The sequence below is a fragment of the Aquila chrysaetos genome, chromosome 17 (genome assembly GCF_900496995.4).
Source record: "Aquila chrysaetos chrysaetos chromosome 17, bAquChr1.4, whole genome shotgun sequence".
NCBI classification, from domain to species: domain Eukaryota; kingdom Metazoa; phylum Chordata; class Aves; order Accipitriformes; family Accipitridae; genus Aquila; species Aquila chrysaetos.
Genome location: NC_044020.1, coordinates 15,332,764 through 15,351,220, shown reverse-complemented (window position 1 = coordinate 15,351,220; position 18,457 = coordinate 15,332,764). Strand labels below are relative to the sequence as shown.

Sequence of the window (18,457 nt, the reverse complement as noted above, 5' to 3'; positions counted from 1 at the left end):
GACACTGACAGCAGTGTTTTGAGGCTCCTGGGAAATGAAAGTGTTTCCTCTGGAGTATGGTCTTGATGCATCAAAAGGTTTCTCTGTCTTCTTTTCCCTGTGCATCTCTTGTGTGCATCCTTCCTTTGTTGTAGCAGTCTTTATTTCATCCTGGCAAACAGAGGGAAACTGTGGATTTATTATTAAACTCTAATAAGGGTGCACAAATTGTTTTGAAGTTAAAGACAAACAACACTGCTTGGGCTATGTAAATAATGCAGTGGGTTACCTGACATACTGGAGAGGCTTCTAGAGTTTCTCACCTCATCACATCTCCTGCAAACAAGTGGTGAAGGTTGGTTTCCAGTTAGGCTGGTAACTGTTACTTTCTTCATTAGGCTTAAAAAGGGGGTGTCTCTCTTCTCTGGTTTTGGTAATGTTCCAAAGAAATGAAACTTACCGGGACAGTTCCAAAACGTTCCTCTTTCTTTGCTTTAATGTGTTTTGCCGTAACAAAGGTTGAGAGGTTGGCTGAGCACCCAGCCACTCTCCTTGCTTTTGGTAGGCTTCTGAGCAGGTCACTGAGCCCAGTTCTGTGAATAAGTTATGCTGTGGTTTATTAGACTATCTAAGAAATCGCAATGATACGGATGTTAACACTTAATTAAAATCCTAACATACACAACCATTCTGTATTCACAGGCAAACCTGTGTATTTAGTAAGAGTTTAAGGCTGGGCCCTTGCTGGCTTGGTCAAAGCTTCATCCACTTCAGCTGAGCTGTGTTCTTGCTTCTACCAGCAGAAAAATCTGGTTTCCTTACTGCCAAACAGGCAGCTTCAGTTTGGGATACATTTGTTGTCCTCTGCAGATCTTGAGGCTGCAGGATTGTCCTACTCCATGGAATATATTGCCAGATTTCTGCTCTGTGAAAGGAGAGAGATGGTGAGGAAGAGAAGAAATGAAAAATGTTGTGCTTAGGAACTTCATGGGTTTGCACTAAACCTGCTCTGAACACAGCAAAAGCTTTTCCTTTTGTTCCAAGCCTGGTAACACATGTGTGTAAGATGTGTTTTGTGGTATCTGTGTTGTCAGCCTTTCCATTACAACCTTCTGTTTTAAGTTTTGTATTTTGGCCCTGAGTTTATTGCTCCTTGCAAAGACATGGCATAACCTCTTTCAGCCTACAGTGAACCCTATTTCATCCATGTTTTTCTTGAAATTGTTTACCAATTTGGGGTTTTGTTTTGTTTTTTTGATTCAGCACCATAAACGTGATATTTTATGGCCACAATTGCAAGTCTAAAAGTAGCTTTGAATGCATAAAATAACAAGGTGATGAACATTATTTTAAATTATTAAAGCAGATTTCTGCTTTTATTTATCTATTTCCCCAGTAGAGTTCTGGTGGTGAGATTAAAATGATGAAGCATTGGATTAGGAAGTATTTGTTCAGAGGGATTTTATATTTGAGTGTGTTAAGCATTGGTAATGATAATACATGACTATGCCGTGAACAAAACCAAACACAATTAAAAGACTTTGTTGATATTGGCAAGACAAAATTTTAGGCATTCTTGGGAGATTTAATGGGCTGGCTTTCCTCTAGCTTTCATGTTTTTTGCTTCCGGAAGGGATGGGATGCACAAAAGTCCATTTTGGTCATGTAGATGTTTAATGTTCTTATTTTGGCTATGTGACTTCGAATTTGTCTAGCCATGTTGCTTAAGGTTATTGTGTTTTGGTCATAAATGCCAGGCAAAGATAGTGTGGAAATAGGAGTATGCAGATAGGTTAATATAGAGCCAGGGAAAAGTGTCCATGTAACCATGGTGTTTTGGGCTTTTTTTTTTTTTTTTCAGTTTGTAGGGAGGTTGAGCTTTTTGCATGTTTGTTTTTATGTATGCTCAGTTAGCCCAGGATTAGGCTTTTTTTGTTTGTGGTGTAAATCCTGCTCTTGGCCTAAAATTAATGTTAATTACACTTCTGTACTTATATGTGCCACATTGCAGAATAAGCTCCTTATTAGTAAGACAAATATAAGCACAGATGAGATGATGTAAGAAAGTCAAAAAGAAACTGGGATCAGATCAAGGACAAACACTCTTGTTCCAAAATTAATAAAGCACAGGAAAAGAGATGCTTAGAAAATTTGGAAAGTATTTAAACATGAGGATTTCCTTTTTTATATACCCATAACTTGTAGAAGGGCATTACTGCAAGACATTACTGAAAACATTACCTTTTAACAGGCTTCAATAAAAGAAACATTAGCAAGAAAACCTTTATAGAGATAAGTGGTGGGTTTTGTTGTTCTTTGCTTTAAGAAGTGGAACCTTTTAGAAAGCTAATTCCTAGCTCAGGCTTGGGAGTAGCTGGGTAGAAATTGATTAAAGGAATATTACTTTATAGTTGTCCATTGTAGGGCTCCTTATGAGTACTTGGCCATCATTGGTATCAGTCATCACCTACAGGAAACGTAGCTAACCTTGTCCTACAGCAAGGAGCCATCATATTTGTTATTCTTATGTAGGATCTGAGTAGAATATTTAGCCCAAGGTCTCCAGAAATCCTTGCATTTCAGAGTATTGTGAGCTCTGCCTTGGCCAGAGTCCTGCTCCAGACTGGATTGCTCCTGGTGATGTGTACTAGTGCAATGGGAACTAACAATAGAAGAAGTAAAATGGTAGTGCTAAGTACTATAAAAATATGTTTTGTGTTTGTTTTTTATAGGAATTAGTAGTCATGCTCTATTGGGAGCATTGCAGATCCTTCTGAAAGAATGGAGTGACCCCAAGAAGACTACCACCTTGTCCTTGTTGCAGGGTAGGCAGACTGTGAGGTTCCTGATTCTTCTTTTGACGAAAAAAGATGTCGCTTTTTTTTGTTAGACCTGATAGTTGGCCTGAAAACAGGTTTGCTCTTCTTTTTTTTTTTTTCTTTTTTTTTTCCCCAGCTGCATCACTAGACTAATAAAAGCTATTAAAAACCTTGCTTTTCATACTTGCATTGATTTTTTGGATGATTTAACTTGGAATGCGATACAATGAAGCACATTAAATTCTGATAAACCATTAATTCATGAAGTAGAGATCATATAGAAAATAGTAATGAGTTCAAAGACTCATGTTGTCAGTACCAGTGATGGAGTAAAAGAAAAAAGGTTGTTAGCTGCTGAGTTGTGTAACAGGTTGCTTTGAGTTAGAGCAGAAATTTTGTTATCTTCATGGGCAATATCAGAAGAGACTGGAAAAACCACTTACGGTGCACTGCTTTGACCCCAGTGGACTAGATAGGCTCCAATAACAGTGATTCTAATTAAGGATAAATGTAAAGGCATAGGTAAGAAATGTGTTTGAGAAAATGGGGAGATGAACTGACATTGTGGCGTCCAGATGTCTTGATATTGTGCCTATTTGTGATTCCCAGGGAAAGGATAGCACATACTGCTGAAGAGTATCTGGTTTTATTATTGAGTATAAACAATGTGACTTAATGTGCTTGAGTGGAGAAAAAAATTATATGAGGTTGATAGAAGTTTTAGGTGTTTCAGAGGCCATATCTATGGTGTGCTCTATCTTCTTTTGAGATAAAAAAATTGTGAATCCAAGTTTTGATATAGCTTGGAAGCAACTTCTGATTGCGTCATGATGGGGAAACTGCCCCTGCTCCTCAGCTACCAAGAGAAAATTATTGGTGCTTGTTGTGGTTTAACCCCAGCCAGCAGCTAAGCACCTCACAGCTGCTCACTCACTTCCCACCACCCAGTGGGATGGGGGAGAGGATCAGGGAGAAAAAAAAGGTAAAAATTGTGGGTTGAGATAAAGTCAGTTTAATAGGACAGAAAGGAAGAAAATAATAATGATAATAATCATAAAACAACAATAATAATAATAAAAGAATTGGAATATACAAAACAAGTGATGCACAATGCAGTTGCTCACCACTCGCTGACCAATGCCCAGTTAGTCCCGGAGCAGTGACCCGTTCCCCCTGGCCAACTCCCTCCAGTTTATATACTGGGCATGACGTCACATCATATGGAATACCCCTTTGGCCAGTTCGGGTCAGCTGTCCTGGCTGCGTCCCCTCCAAGTTTCTTGTGCCCCTCCAGCCTTCTTGCTGGCTGGGCATCAGAAGCTGAAAAATCCTTGCCTTAGTACAAACACTACTTAGCAATAACTAAAAACATCAGTGTGTTATTAACATTTTTCTCATACTAAATCCAAGACATAACACTATACCAGCTACTAGAAAGAAAATTAACTCTATCCCAGATGAAACCAGGACAGCGCTAAAACTGATTACTGCAGGCTGTGCTTATAATAACTTTTATTACCGTAGTAGCCATAATGTGGTGGAATTCTGTAGGTGTGTTGATGTGGAAACCTCTCTGCTTTTCTTCGCAGAAGTGATTTCAAGAGGCTGCCTGATTTTTGTGCTTTCCTTGATAAACAGAAAACATTCAATATCTTCCTGATGACGCAGTTTTGCAGTGTTGTAACAGAGTTAGGAAGGGTCAGGTTCAAGAAGGGCTAATAACCGCATGGCTTTAAATTTATACCAGTCTGAAGCAAATGTTCCATCATTCACCTTTTGGCCCTGAGTTTTCTTAACTATGTAGTTACTGACTGCTCCTTTGCATTGCTTCCCCATCCTTCTCCTTGTGAAGGGATTTCCTTTCTTCCAGCTTCCTTCCTCCACGTCTCTAGAAGTCTCACAAGACAAATGAGCTACAATAAATTTACACAAGGCAAGATTAGCAAATTTTCTAAACAAGTTTCTTTATTTGTTAAATTTCAGTATGAACACTGGGCATTTTGTGTAGTGCGCTTTGCCTTTCTGAAAAAAATAAGAGGAACCTGACTTTTTCAGGCTACAGTGGGACAGTTGCCTGGGTTATTTCAGGTCTCATTTTACAAGAGGGCTAGCAAAGGAAGGACTTGATAGCAAGCAGCTGGGAAAGTTCATTTTCTTTGCTACTGAGGACAGCAGATGTTTTGGTAGGCTCTAGTGCTGAGATATGCGAAGGGTGGATGTTGTTTTACACCAGTCCATGCATACCCTCTTTTTTTCCCTATTTCTGTGGAATGTCATCTGGGTTTTTTCTCCTTTGCTGAACAGGAAAATTGAGCAAAAAAGATCAGCTGGAAGAACTAACACAGTTACTTTTCATGGTCTAGTTTCTGCTGCTCTGAGCACCTGTGGCAAACAGTGTCCCCTTCAAAGCCAGTAGTAGGATGAAAGAAAATGAAATAAATGCAATGTCTTTGGGTGGTGCAGGGGGAATGCAAACTATCTGCATGGTGAACAGGGATATGATGGGTGTTTTTGCCACAAGGTAGTATCTGGAAATCAGTATTTAAAATGTTCTTCAAGTCACATTGAACGTGGTAAGTCTGGGAATCGAGGGCTGAGGAGCTCTGCTCTGAACACTCTTCAGAGCGACTAGAAAGACACCCTCCCCTGCTCGTGCCCCCTGCTCCTTTCCAAAAAACAAATTATTTCTCTTACTGCTTTTTCCAATACCACATGTGATGCTTCCCACACATCTTTTAAGCTAAATCAGTCCTTGTCAAAGGTCTGAGACTCAATGTAGTTTTTAAGAGAGTTCAGAATCTTACAATCTTCCTTCGCGGGAGTAGGTGGGGAATTATGCTTGAGCCGCTAACATCCATATGTCTGTTCCCCACTGCAATACCCTCTATGCGCATCCTTTTAAAGTCTGTAACAGTATTTGAAGATAATAATCTAACCTTCCCAACTAATATGCTGCTCTCAGTTTTGTTTGCTTACCACATGCCTGTATCTAAAGAGCCAGATTTGTCTTCTGTAGTGCTAACAAGAAATCCCAGGTCTGTTGAAATGTAAGACCAACTGTCTATTGACTTCAGAAAGGCAGAAACTTAACCGCGTGAGTCTTTTATTAATAATCTCTCTTTACTTCAATTTAAAAAAGAATAATTTTAGGAATGCGACCAAGATATGCCTCTGGTAGGGAGATGAAGGGTTTATATATGTATATATATGCCAGTGTAACTCTTATGTGCTCAAGTTTAGAAGTAGATCCAAGTTGAATATATGAAAACAACTTTTATAAAACCTGAGACTAATATAATTTGTTTCCTATTTCAAAATAAAACAAAATAAAAATGTTACTGCTTGGTTTTCAAATGAATAAACCTGATCCTTGCAGAGCTTGAAACCTAAACATTGTGGCAGGCAGAACCTAAAAGTAAAACAGATTTCATTGTTCACCCTGCGAGAAGTTGAAGCTGAGAAAAAGGCAAGAGTAAACACGGAAACAGTGACAAGTAAATAGCCACTGAAATCACCTTATTAACAGTTTGCTGTTAATAAACCAAGTCTGGCATTAATGTACAGAACTGAGGAAGGTATAAACATTCAAAGGGCAGTAATAGTAATAATAATAAAAAAAACCTATAGCAATTTTGAACTTCTGTGGCAATGAGATGGACAACTTTTAGACATCTGATTCAGATTTAGGAAACTTTGAATCAGTGTAAGTAACATGAAATACATTTTGCAGTTCTATTGTCTTTCCATCAAGTTTCTGTCTTTTTTTTTAATATCCTTCCCAGTTCTGGGGAGTATTTTATCAGTCTGTTTAGGATTACTCTTCTACAGTGGGGTTGTAGTGCAGCATTTGAAGTGATATTGTTGAATATGATCTTTTAAGAAGTGTCTGACTTGTATACAAGTTGTGTGGAGGGTTCCATCTCTTTTGGCATTCTGCCAGTTTCAGGCAAAATGATGCAGCATCTTAGCCCATGAGACTGTGAGAAGAGATGGGCATTTGTGTGGCAAATATGACAAATGTGCCTGTGGTACATTGGTGGGGAAAACTGTACTTCTGGTGGTTCTGGAAGTAGTTTTGCATGGTATGTTTTGTGAAATGACGATTTCTGTTAGTCAAGAAAATTTCACAAATGTACATATAAACACAACTGTTGTAGACTTAGACATCAATGTGGTTTGGGGGGGGGCTCAGTGTCCTCATGTAGGGTCTAGGGTGTATATAATTTTTTAAAATTTATTTTAAATCCATTACTATTTCTAAACAGGGTTTACAAAAACATCACACTAAATGATATGTTGTCTCTTTTAACCTTACCAGTAATGCTTTTCTCTTTGCCTTACAAAGAAGCTTTTTCCCTGTGGACTTACCTGTGAGCTCCTAAAAGGCAAAAGAAGGTAAAAGCTGAGCTGAAGTTGGGGGGTTTTGTTAGGTTTTTTGTTGTTGTTGTTTTACTTTTCTTGCTAGAAGACATATATGACTGATTTAGGAACAAAATATTGTGATAAATAAACTGGCATTTGATGACTTCAAGGTTTTTCCTGTGCTGCTTTACCATCTCAACATGCTGCATCTCTTATCTCAATATTCTCAAACCTTGCTGGTGTGCATCAAGAGACTAGCACTGAAAAAAAAAAAAGAAAAAAAAAGAAAAAAAAAGTTGATTACAGCTGCTTAGAATGCTATGGAAAAAAAGACTTTAAAAAAATGGTCCAAACCCCCCCCTTTCAGGCTATTATTACTAATTTCACAGAGCAGCAGTGGTTCTAGATCTGTTCAGGTAGGCAGTTCCACTCACTTTGAAGGGTGTGACTGTGCTTTTTTAAGACAAGGCTATGCCAAATTAATTGATTTTTTTTTTATTATTATTATTATTAAGTAAGTCTGTCCATGCCGCACTTACTTGGATTAAATACAAGCAAAAAGAAAACTCACATTGGTTCAGGAAGTTTGTTTTGTGGTTCTTTGGACGAGAACATTCTGTCCTCTCTGCAGAACCAATACAAACAGCCTCTTGGCACAGACACAGTTCTTTGTAGACACCTTACTTTAAATTATCTCTCAGTTATTTTGCAAGATTAAGTATCGCAGTTCCTATTTCCTGGATAAATTCTGCTTTATATAATTGTGCTTTCACTTTGTCAGTCACATCTGCAGAGGTAGTTGGGCAGTACGATTAAATCTTCTAAACACTGTTTGAGATCTGTTGATGAAAGATACTGAATAACAGAAATAGTGATTATAAATTGTAGGATAGTAAACATTGTTTATAAAATAGCACTTATTCAGAAGCAGTTATATCTCATTGTAGAAATGGTCATGTAAAAATGGTTGTGTCATTGTTGGTGTTACTGAAAAAGAGCTGCAGAAGTACAGAGTAGCAGTAAAATATCCAGAACTGTGAGGGATTTTTCTTTATTGGGCAGTTGAGGAATTGTGTGTGAGTTCTGTAGAGAGATGTCCTTTTCCCTTTTGTTTAACTTTTTTTTTAAATGATATTATTAAGCTTCTCTGGGTTACTAAGGGAGTACGGAGGACAATGCATTTCATGTGCTTCTATTAGGCATTTCTTACATGTGAGAATCTGGCATGAGCTGCTGGAATTATGAATAAGAGAAGGGAAAGAAACGTGCACTGTGCAACCTTAATCAAACAGGGAGCAATCTCTAGTGCCCTCTTTTGATAATATATTCAGTGGAACCAATTAGGGGAGGATCTTAAGTGATGTTGATAGGTTATTGGACTGATTCTTCAAGTGGCTGTAACTCCTACTGGCTTGGGCTCTGAAGGGAAATGGAAGATATCTTGCACCTTGTAGGAGGCAGTCCTAATTGTAGTAAGTAATATTCCCAGAGAATGATAAAAGCAGGACAAATCTCTGCTGTAACAGCTTTGAAGTGAGCTGAAGGTTTACACACACATTCAGATGTAATTTTTGAGAAAAAGCTAATTTTTTATTATAAAAAGAAAACACACTGAAAAACCCCAACCTTGTGAACTTTCCATTTCCATACATTGAAATCCAAAGACTAAAGTGTTTTGATTGTCACATCTGTCTTATCTTTCTAGCAAAGCCTTTTTCCTATAATTAAAAGGGCATCAATTTTTCTAATTGATGCCAAATCCAATCCAAGCCACCCATGCAATTATTTCACCCTTCCCTCCCCCTTCCATCATTATCTGATATTTTGTTTTCACAGTCATTATTCATTAACTGTGTTCATGTCCAGGGCTGCAAACAGTAAAATCACATTAGCGAGGAGGAGCTCTGAGATGCACCAGTGAAATCTGTTTTTTCCTTTTCTGTTTTAAATTGGCTTTCAGATGAGAATCCCAAAACCTGTCACAAATTTTGGAGATAAGGAGCTTGGAAACAATGACTGTGCTAGTGTTTGGTACTTCCTTTTTTTGGCAGAATTCTTTAGTTCTTCCATACTACTGAGAAGAATTAATTTCTGCGTAAGAAGCTGCTGAATTCACAAGTTACTATTGGAAAAGAGGTGTAGTCTGTCCTCTTTTTTACATACATACGTATACATGTATAGGTGTGTATATGTGTGTGCATGCAGCCAAGCCTATTCCCCTGTCTCAGAGCTTTATAGATGACCCTGTTTTATTTAGAGGTAAATTTTGAGCATGTCCCTTTTTCCTCTTTAGTGTATCCTCAGGTGGCTGTGTCTGCCCCCTTGCCCTTTTGAGAGAGAGAGACCTACGCACAAAGGTCTCGCTGTGATTGCTCCTGAAGGCTTTTGGTCTGTTGCTTTTTCAGCATTTGACCTTGGTTCCTCTGAAATCAATGGCAACCCTCTCACACTGACCCAGGGTATTGGCAAGCATTGAATGTGCTACTAACCATACCTGGCTCTTAGAGTGCTCCACATGACTTGCACTCGTATTTTATTAAGACGACTGTCACCTTTATCCATGCTTTGCAAGGGAGAAAACGGGCATGGAGGGGTAAAGAGTCTTGGCCAAGGCCAGTGAGCTGGGAAAGGCTGAGGCTTGTGGCTGGGAAATGAGGTATGGATGGAAGGCAGCCCCTGCTGCCTTAATGTGTTGTGGCCATGTGTCGTCCTTTCTTCAACATGGGTTTCCTGGTCAGCAAACCATTAATTGCCTATCTCCCCTTAAAATATTAGAATTTTAAGTTTTTGACAGAATTAGGTGATTAACAGATAAACCACCACTATAATCTGGTCATATTAGTAAGCAACTTGATAAGATTCAGTACATAAACTAGCTCAATATGCTACTTCCTAGATTAATATGCAACTACTGGATCAATTCAGATTGACTGAATTGACTTATTGCCCCTTGCCCTGTTACTGGATTGACTTGTTACTGCTTATTCCTAATTCTGTTGCTATATCAAATCGATCTGTACTTTTTAATTATTTTTAATTGGATTTCTTATAAAATAGAAAACATCACTGCAGGGTTGGCCCTGTAAGGCAGTGGGAATAGAACCTTTCATAGAAGTCACAGAATTGGGATAATGTCAAAATGATGTCCCAAAGAGAGTAACTCATAAGAAAATTCAACTGTAAACAGGACAGATTTGGCAAAATTTGAAGGACTGGTCAGCGCGTGGAATAGTGCAGCTGTGAAGCTGGAAGTGACTTGTGTGTGCAACCAGGTTAGAACAAAGTGTTGGATATGACTAAAGAAACAAAACAGAAAAGGACTAAGCTTGTCCGAACTCTTGAATGTCAGCTTCAAAACTGAGGGGTGGCAAAAATTTGAGGAGAAAATGGGAGAATACCATAACTGTCACTTTCAAAAAACCCAAACCAAAACAAAAACCCAGCATTTGCTGTCCTTCCTCTGCCTCTCATCTTGGTTTTTACCTTATTCTTCCTTTCCTGCATCCTCCTTCCCCAAGTGCCCCATGGGCTCCAGCCCCACTGATCTGTGGGGAGTTTTTTGAGCTGCCCTGAGTTTCCCTCAATACAAACAGTTTTTCCCGATCTCTCTCCCATTCGGGCCACGTGGCTGCTGGTGCCTTGCGAGCGCAACCCCAGGCTGCTCGCCCGCCGCCTCGGCGGAGTGCTGGCAGCGCAGGGGCTGCGCGGGCGGCGCTTGCTTCCAGACGGACACAGGGACGCGAGGTGAGGAAGGGGCTCTGCTCTCACCACTGCTGCCGTCCTTGTGCTTGTCTAAGATTTTACAAAATGTGTTTACGAATGTGTTGCACTCTTGTTCCCTTTGGGTTTGCAGCCGCCTCGGCTCCGCTGAGCCTGTCAGGTCCACGGCTTTGTAAACTCCTCACCCCACCCTTGAAGAGGGATCCAGCCCCAAACTGTGCTTGAGAGCAGGGGTTAGGGTGGAGGTTGTCCAGGTATCCTGACTATGAGGTTCCCGTTAGCTGTACAGAGGAATTCTTTTTGATATTTCTGGTATTTAGAAAGTTCACATTTGACAGTAGTGGAGGACCTCTAATCAGACATGTACTTCTCCCTCTCATGCAGTAAGGGAAATCATGTTTTAAGAAGTCAGCGCTCAGCAAGTCTAACTGATTCTATAACGCACAGTGGAATTGCGAAGCTGAACCTGTTTCTTTTCTATTTTTTCAGTGATTTGTCCTGTTGGCCAGCTGCCTTCTGAGTGACTCTGGAGAGATGCCAGCCACTTGAGCTGAATCAAGCAGTGGCAGGGACAGCATCTACCCCAGCTGAAGTTTTAATCCCAGGCACGTGGCATTTGCACAAGTGGTCACTGGTGAGTTGTACGTAAGTGCAGCTTCTCTCTCTCTCTCTACCTCTTTAACAACTGGCACCTTGTTGCAAACACCTAAGTTTCTGCATGCAAAGACTCGCCTGCCTTGCTTGTTTTTCCCAGAAGGTGACTGATCCAGGTTACCAGCTAATCTTAGGAGATCCTTACTATTTGTTTGTAAGTTTATGGATTATTTTTTCCTCTCCCTCCACTGAATCAGTAACATCCTGGTGAGGCCAGACTTCAAATCCGTAGCAGTTGGTGTGTTGTACTAGACGATATCACTGTGCCTTTTTAATCAGAGGAGGTTTTGTACCCTCTGCCTTAGCGCTTTGTAGCCTGGAAATACAAGCTGTGGGGCTCTGATAACAGAAGTAGTGACTGGCTGCTGTCAGCGTGAGGATGATTAAAATTGTGTGTGTGTGTATGTACGTGCTTGTTCACTCCCTTTCCAGCTGAATAGAAAATGAAACTCCCCAAAGCCTTTTATGTAAGTGCATTTTTTTTTTTTTTTTCCTGTTTAAATCTCTGTGTGGCTGTGTGCAGGCAAACTTCGTTCCCAGCTTTCTTTTGAAGATGCTTTGTAAAGAAAAGTGTGTGCTTGTTTTGACCTCCGAATCATGATCCTGTCTTCAGTTCAATACTAGACATACCCTCTCTGCAAAAGATAATAGCTAGCAATTATTTTTTTTGAGGGGAAGGTGGTTTCCAGTCAGTTTCTCCCATCTGTGGTTTTCCTTGATAAAACAATGGCAATCTGCTTCTTCCAGCAGCTGAAATGCTGTGATTCTTTGACAGCAAATGTGTGGAGTGCTGCCTTGCACCTTGTAACACCCTGCTTTATTTAAGACTCTGTCATGCTGGGCTCACTGCTGTCTTCCCAGGAGTGTTGCACCAAGGAATTATTGATGAGATGCAGCCTGGTCTGCAAAGCACACGTTCGTTATTAAAAACAACATATGCGCCCTTAGCAATTGCTAATCATTTAAACATCTCTCTGAAATCTGGGGGAAGTAGTCCCTCTCTACATGGATAGAGTCCATTAAAGCATCGGCACGATACAACTCAGCATCAGATGCTGAATCCTCCTATGAATATCAGAGTTGAAGATTGGTGCTTTAAGCAGAACCGCTTGAAGATACCTTCTTGAGAAGGTAGAAGGAGCCCCCTGTAAGGATGGGTGCAGGAAGGGTAATACATGTCCTGGGCTCTTGCCTGACTCTTTCAGGTTTTCACCATGTTGTTAAGAGTGCTCGTTGGAATATTTGGCCAAAAACCTGGAGGTCAGTGCTGTACTGAGCTGTATGTGCTAACTTGATTAGCAGTGGAGTTGCAAAATTACTCTGGCCTGAAAAATTATGAGGGTAATTCTGGCTTTATGCTGGAGGAGGCAAAAGCAGAACAAGGAACTCAAGTACATTATTTCAAGGTCCAGTAGTCTATTAAACCAGCCTAAACCAAGTAGGTTTTAATTAACGGAAAGTTTGGAAAAACAAATTTGGTGCTGTTGTCAAGTATCCGTTGTATTTTTGCAAGTTGGAAGATACCTGTCCTTAAGTTCCCCTCATTCTCATTACTGCTGCTCTTCCCACTTCAGTTCAAGCATAACAGCTGCTGTCTTGGGAACCGCTAAAGGTAGATGCAGTTCCTTTATACTGCTCGAGAACTCTGAACCCCAGCGCTTAAATAATATAACAACTTTAGTGCTAACTCCAGCAGCTTTGGAGGAGAAAGGTTCTAAAATTGTTGCAGTTGATTTTCTGGGTATGTAGAAATGGAGAAAACAAGGTAGTAATTAAAGCGATGTTTTTTATTTAAAATTGTTATTGCTCAGGTAGGTGTACTTTTTTCACGAGTAAGTATTTTCAATTGTTAAAAGTTAAGAGACCACAGATTTTCTAGAAGCCTAATAATTTTATGTAGGTAAAATTATTCTCTTACAGTGGAAGCATGCCTATGTCTTGGCCAGGAAGGTCCCGAATTTAAGGCTAGCTGCTGTCTGTCATATCTGGTCCCAGTCTGACCTACAAGCTTGAATGCCAGCATGGGGGAGAAGGCAAAAACCTTTGCTCCCTTGTAGCATGGGTGGGAAAGCATGTCCATGTGGAGAGACTTCTTTTTGAAACCCAAGATCCTCAGGAAGGTACATTGAATATTCACTGCACAAATAAAGATTGAGTCAGCCAACGCCTTCTTATCACGTCAAGTAGTGATTACATCATGACGTAAATCACCTTGTGCTATGAATACATCCAATTTGATGGGCTTGCCTATGGCTGCACTTAAGAAATGTGTGTGAGCTCAAATGCAGTTTTGTTCTGCTTCTGAGAGTGCTGTAGTAATAGAGCATAGAGCTTCAAGTGCAGTGTACGTGGAGAGTGTCCTGCACTTGGGATTAGCCAGTGTTTTGCACTTTGCTTTCAATCCCGCTCTATTGCTTTTTGCTACCTGCAAATGCAGCGTGCTCTTTTGAAACTGCAGTTTGAATCTCTATCTATAACCTGAATTTTCTCACACTTTTTTTTGTTTTGATCCTTTTCTTTTTTTTGCATTTCTAGTTCTTGATTATAGGCATCTTTTGGTGTCAGAGCGGTATTACACCAAAGTGATTAGCTAACACAAATATTGCAGGATCAGGTAAATTAACCTCCTGTCCCAGATGTTTGTTTATGTTGCTGGGATGCTGAAACACACTGACAGAAATTGCGAACCATCATAAGCCTGCAAATGATTAATGGTCAGCTATCGATTATTTTGAAACTTAAGAAAAATGTTAGCTTAAGCAGTTGATATAAATCAAACCACTCTTTTGTTAGTATACATTTTGCTTAGATCCATGGAATCATTGAAGCTAGATGGATATTTCTGGTGGTTTCACCACAGCAAAATTTAACTTATTTCTCGAAGGGAGTAAATGGGACTTAACTTTGAGACTTTGTGTTATCTGCTCCAATCACCCATGTTTTCCATTAAAAAAAATAAAATTCCTAGGAACCATTGGGGTTTTTTACTCCTGTATTTCAAAAAACACATGATTACCCTATCTTTTAAATCCTGAAGATAGGGAGGGCAGTCTCACATCAAGACCTGGCTGCTCAGATGGGGGATTTACTTTTGGAGAAATAGAGAAATCTGGGCATTTTGAGTATTGTCATTGCACGTGGTATGGCTGCTGATGCCCATGTGCCCCGCTCTGCAGGCGAAGGATCAGCGTCACGAATGAGAGCCATGTTGCTTGCCGAGTGTTGACAGCCTGTCATTACAGACAGTGTTTTTTCCTCCTGGCTTGTAGTTGGAAAGGTTTAGAAATGATCATAATCTCTTTCCTCAAGTGACTCGGGGAAGCACTGGGATTTGTTCTTTCCAGTTTCAGGGAGAGAAGAGACATTCCACTTTTCGTTTGTGCTGAGGTCACAATTATTTTACTGTCTCAGTCGGATTTTCTTAACGTATCCAGAATTATTAAGCTCCTGCGGAGTGAAAGAGGATGTGAAGAAAAAGGAGTGGCAAGGGGAGAGGAAGGAAGAAATGATAGTTAAACAAGTTGGGGTTTTTCTTGGTTTTAGGTGGGGTGGTTATTTTACAGCAGCTATTCCTGGTATGTAGGGGAGGGTGTGAGGAAGGTGGGGTGACAGTGGGTACATGTGATAGAGTATGGTATTTCCTCAGCCATGTGGCAAGAAGGAATTGTACATTGGCCAGTTCTTCTCTCTCCTTTTAAGCGGGGTTGTAGGAGAATTTTTTTGTTTAATGTGTAAGTACGGCCGTTCTCTGCTCTGGGCATGCATGCTGGGCTGCTGAAAATTAGATTAGTAAATGCGATCCAATGACATAAAACCAAACCCAAGCAAACAAGCCCCCAGTAGGGTGCAAGCGGAGAGCACCCTTCATCCTCAGTCATCAGAGGAACAGGGCTGTTGGAACGGGTTTCCACCTTTGTTTTGAGAGGTTGCTGTGGTGATGAATAACCTTTGCGGTGGGCGTGTGAGCAAGAGTGCTCGCGTGCCTTGGTTCTTGCACATAAAACAATGCTGCCGAGCGCACGGCTCTTCACCCCCGCAGCGGAGCGTATACCCTGGCAGTGGTCACCTGCTCCCCAAAGTGAGTTAAATAACAAAACTGTTGTCTTAGAGCTAGTTATTGACACTGTGTTAATCTACCGATCAGTTCCTCACATTGCTTTCATACCAGGTAGCAGGAGGCTGGGTGATGGCAAAGCGGTAGCTTTTGTCCATTGCGTGGAACGGGAGTTGCAGGGTAGCTGATACGTCTTCTTTGCACAAGCTTATGACACCTGATCTTTCTCTTGTCACCTGCGCTTGAGGAAGGACAATAGGTAGAGAAACAGACTGACAAAGGTACAGTGTAGAAGGAAAGAAGGAAATGCTATTATCTGAGAGGGCTTTCTTTTTTTTTTCCTACCATTGCAAAGATTACATTTTCTACACCGAGGAAAAAACCTGGGGACCGTCTGTGGGTTAGTATTGTTTCTTTTTACTCTCCACTTATCAATAAATATTACAATAAATTATTGTTAAATTTACGGCAGCTCGAAATAGATGAGAATGTTTTTCATACTAAGGTACAAAAATCTGATGTAACGACTACATATTGATACAAAAGTGATTGTGTGAAAATTAGAATGTATGTATGAATATTCTACATGAGACTTACGTGCTTTCTTCATGAAGTTGCACTGTTACAAGTACAGTTTGATGGTACAGTTGTCTGAAGATGTTATAAATATCACTTGTAGGTAAAGAATTGCCTTCAAGAAAGTCTTGGAAACTTTATTTGGTTCCCCCCTGCTAGAAAACCCTAACAAGGGTTGGCAAGAATGAATTACCACCTGAGGTGCCTCACAGAGAATTTTCTTCCCTGCGTATTACCCTTGTTCCCAATGTCTGTGAAGCTGCCCCTTACATAACTTGTATGAAGTACTCTGGGAAAAACTGAGTCACTCAGAGATCATCCAGTGGCCACGACAAATACAGTGAAGTTTAAAATGTCTACGTTTGCTGTGTAATTCCTGAACTTAAAAAAAAAAAGTGTGAATTACTCAGTTCTGTGTCAGCTCCCCATCTTTTCAGAGACCATCACAATTGGTGGTTTCATTTGTGGGGTACGTACTTTGAAGGTTGTCTGTTCTTGACTGCAGCCATACTGAAGGATCAAAGAGGAAGATGAAAATGTTTTAAAAGCAGTAAGGCCTCTCACAGTATTTAAAGTGAAGGTGGCAAAGGCAGAGTGCGTGGCCCCCTTGCACGACTGATGGGACTTCTGGCTGAGTTAGAGCAGTTGGGGAAAATAACCTCCTCTCCCTCCAGCAGTTTTTGAGGCTTGTCATCCTGAAGTTTTCCCCAGCACAATTTAAACATGCTGTCAGCTCCCTTTAGGGGCTCACTTAGTTAAAATCACCTTCAGTAAGGAGTATTTAATTATGTCTTCTAATACCTTATTCAGGCTCCCCTCCTGGATTTTTGAGAATTTGGAGAATGCTGCTAATAGAGTGGAGCCAGCATTTACAGGAATAAATTAATAGCAGTACCATAGCTGTGCTTTTTACATCTGACACGTTCTCCAAGGCTAACACTGCACCTCCCGTACTTCTTCAAATTCATTTGTTCTGTTTCAGTTCAGTCTTTTGAAATATTTCATGATGAATGAGTTCACTTTACAAGCCAGTGATCAGCAGCAGCTGTTCATAGTCATGCTTTAAATTGAATCCATCTGTCAGTGGGCTCTTTAAAGTGTGAGTTTCACATTGTCAGGAGACCTGATTACACCAGAGCACTGCCTGGGTGCTGTTTGCTAAAGAGAAAAGAAAAAAATCTAAACAAAGGGTGCTTGGATGGGCTCTGGGGTACCCTCGCAGTCTCATCTGTAGAGCTGTGATTTAGCCTTCCGAGAGGAGAGCAAAGTGGCTACAAGCAGTACTTTCGCACCGATGTGCGGATAGGAGGTGTTCAGACGTAGGTTGAAATTAAGAGGTGACCTGCAGTAAGCTTTGTAGAAACCATATGCAGTGCTTGCTGCTTGTTTTTTAATCCTGACCCTTTGATAAACCTCATGGCCAGCTCTTTACATTTTTTGGTTGTAGCATTGGGTCAAATGAATGTTCTTCATAGAATGAGCTGAAAAGACATGGCTTATTCTAATCAGCAAATGGAGACAACACTGCTTTTTTTTGCCCCGGTACACATGCATCATTTCTTGTTTTCATTTGTAGCTAGGGGAGGTTGAAATGTGTCTGCTGAAGCTGTTCTGCAAACTGTGTTTAAGGGAACATTTGAGAGCAACAAATGGTCGTTTGCTGACTGCGTTAGTTGTTCTCATAATTTTATGTGAAACTTTGGTCCGTAATGTTCTCTGTAAATTACATGCTGATTCATGGCCTGCAGTCCGTTGGTCTTATCCACAGGTAAGTTCTCATGTTTTCCTTCTCCCCAGTTTGTTCCTCACCAAGACTTTGTGGTGTGGACTGGACTTGTGCTGGGATGTGCATGTAGCTCTATGGAAAAGCATTTTGCACCAGCAAAAGCTTATTCACCAGAGTACTGCATGTTTACCCAAGTATGTCATTTTCGTTATATCATTTCACTTTAGGGAAAAAGCCTTCCTTGGAGGAGCAGAACGGTGGTACAGCCTCCTTTGCCACTGCAAACCTCTTATTTTTGTAGTAGGAGGGCCGGGCCATATTTTATTTCTAGGCTCGGTCATGGTCTCCAGCCGCAGAGACTACCCTTTGTCGGTGGTCAGATAAACGTCGTCTTGGCAGCCCGCACCGCCCGCGGCAGCAGGAGACCTCACACAGTGGGTGAAGTCCGTCCGTGTTTCTCTGCTATAAGCTTCTCGGTCTCACTTTTGCTGTTGCAGTCTGCAAGCATCGCTGCTCAACAGTGCGGCTGCATTGCTGCTGCATTCCTAGTGTAGTGCCAAGCCAGCA

The 18,457-nt window shown here is 40.7% G+C and overlaps 1 protein-coding gene across 9 annotated transcripts in view; it reads left to right on the top strand.

Moving 5' to 3' along the window:
• Positions 1-18,457, top strand: part of EPS8 (epidermal growth factor receptor pathway substrate 8) — a 140,713-nt gene that overhangs the window by 24,049 nt on the left and 98,207 nt on the right. For 5 of the 9 annotated variants that reach the window (XM_030040369.2, XM_030040376.2, XM_030040368.2 and 2 more), the window contains exon 2: positions 11,370-11,514. The gene's annotated coding sequence lies outside the window, so the exon portion shown is untranslated. Of the gene's footprint in view, positions 1-11,369; positions 11,526-11,627; positions 11,651-18,457 lie in introns of those variants that run through there. The other 4 variants (XM_030040372.2, XM_030040371.2, XM_030040370.2 and 1 more) reach the window with 4 other exon arrangements.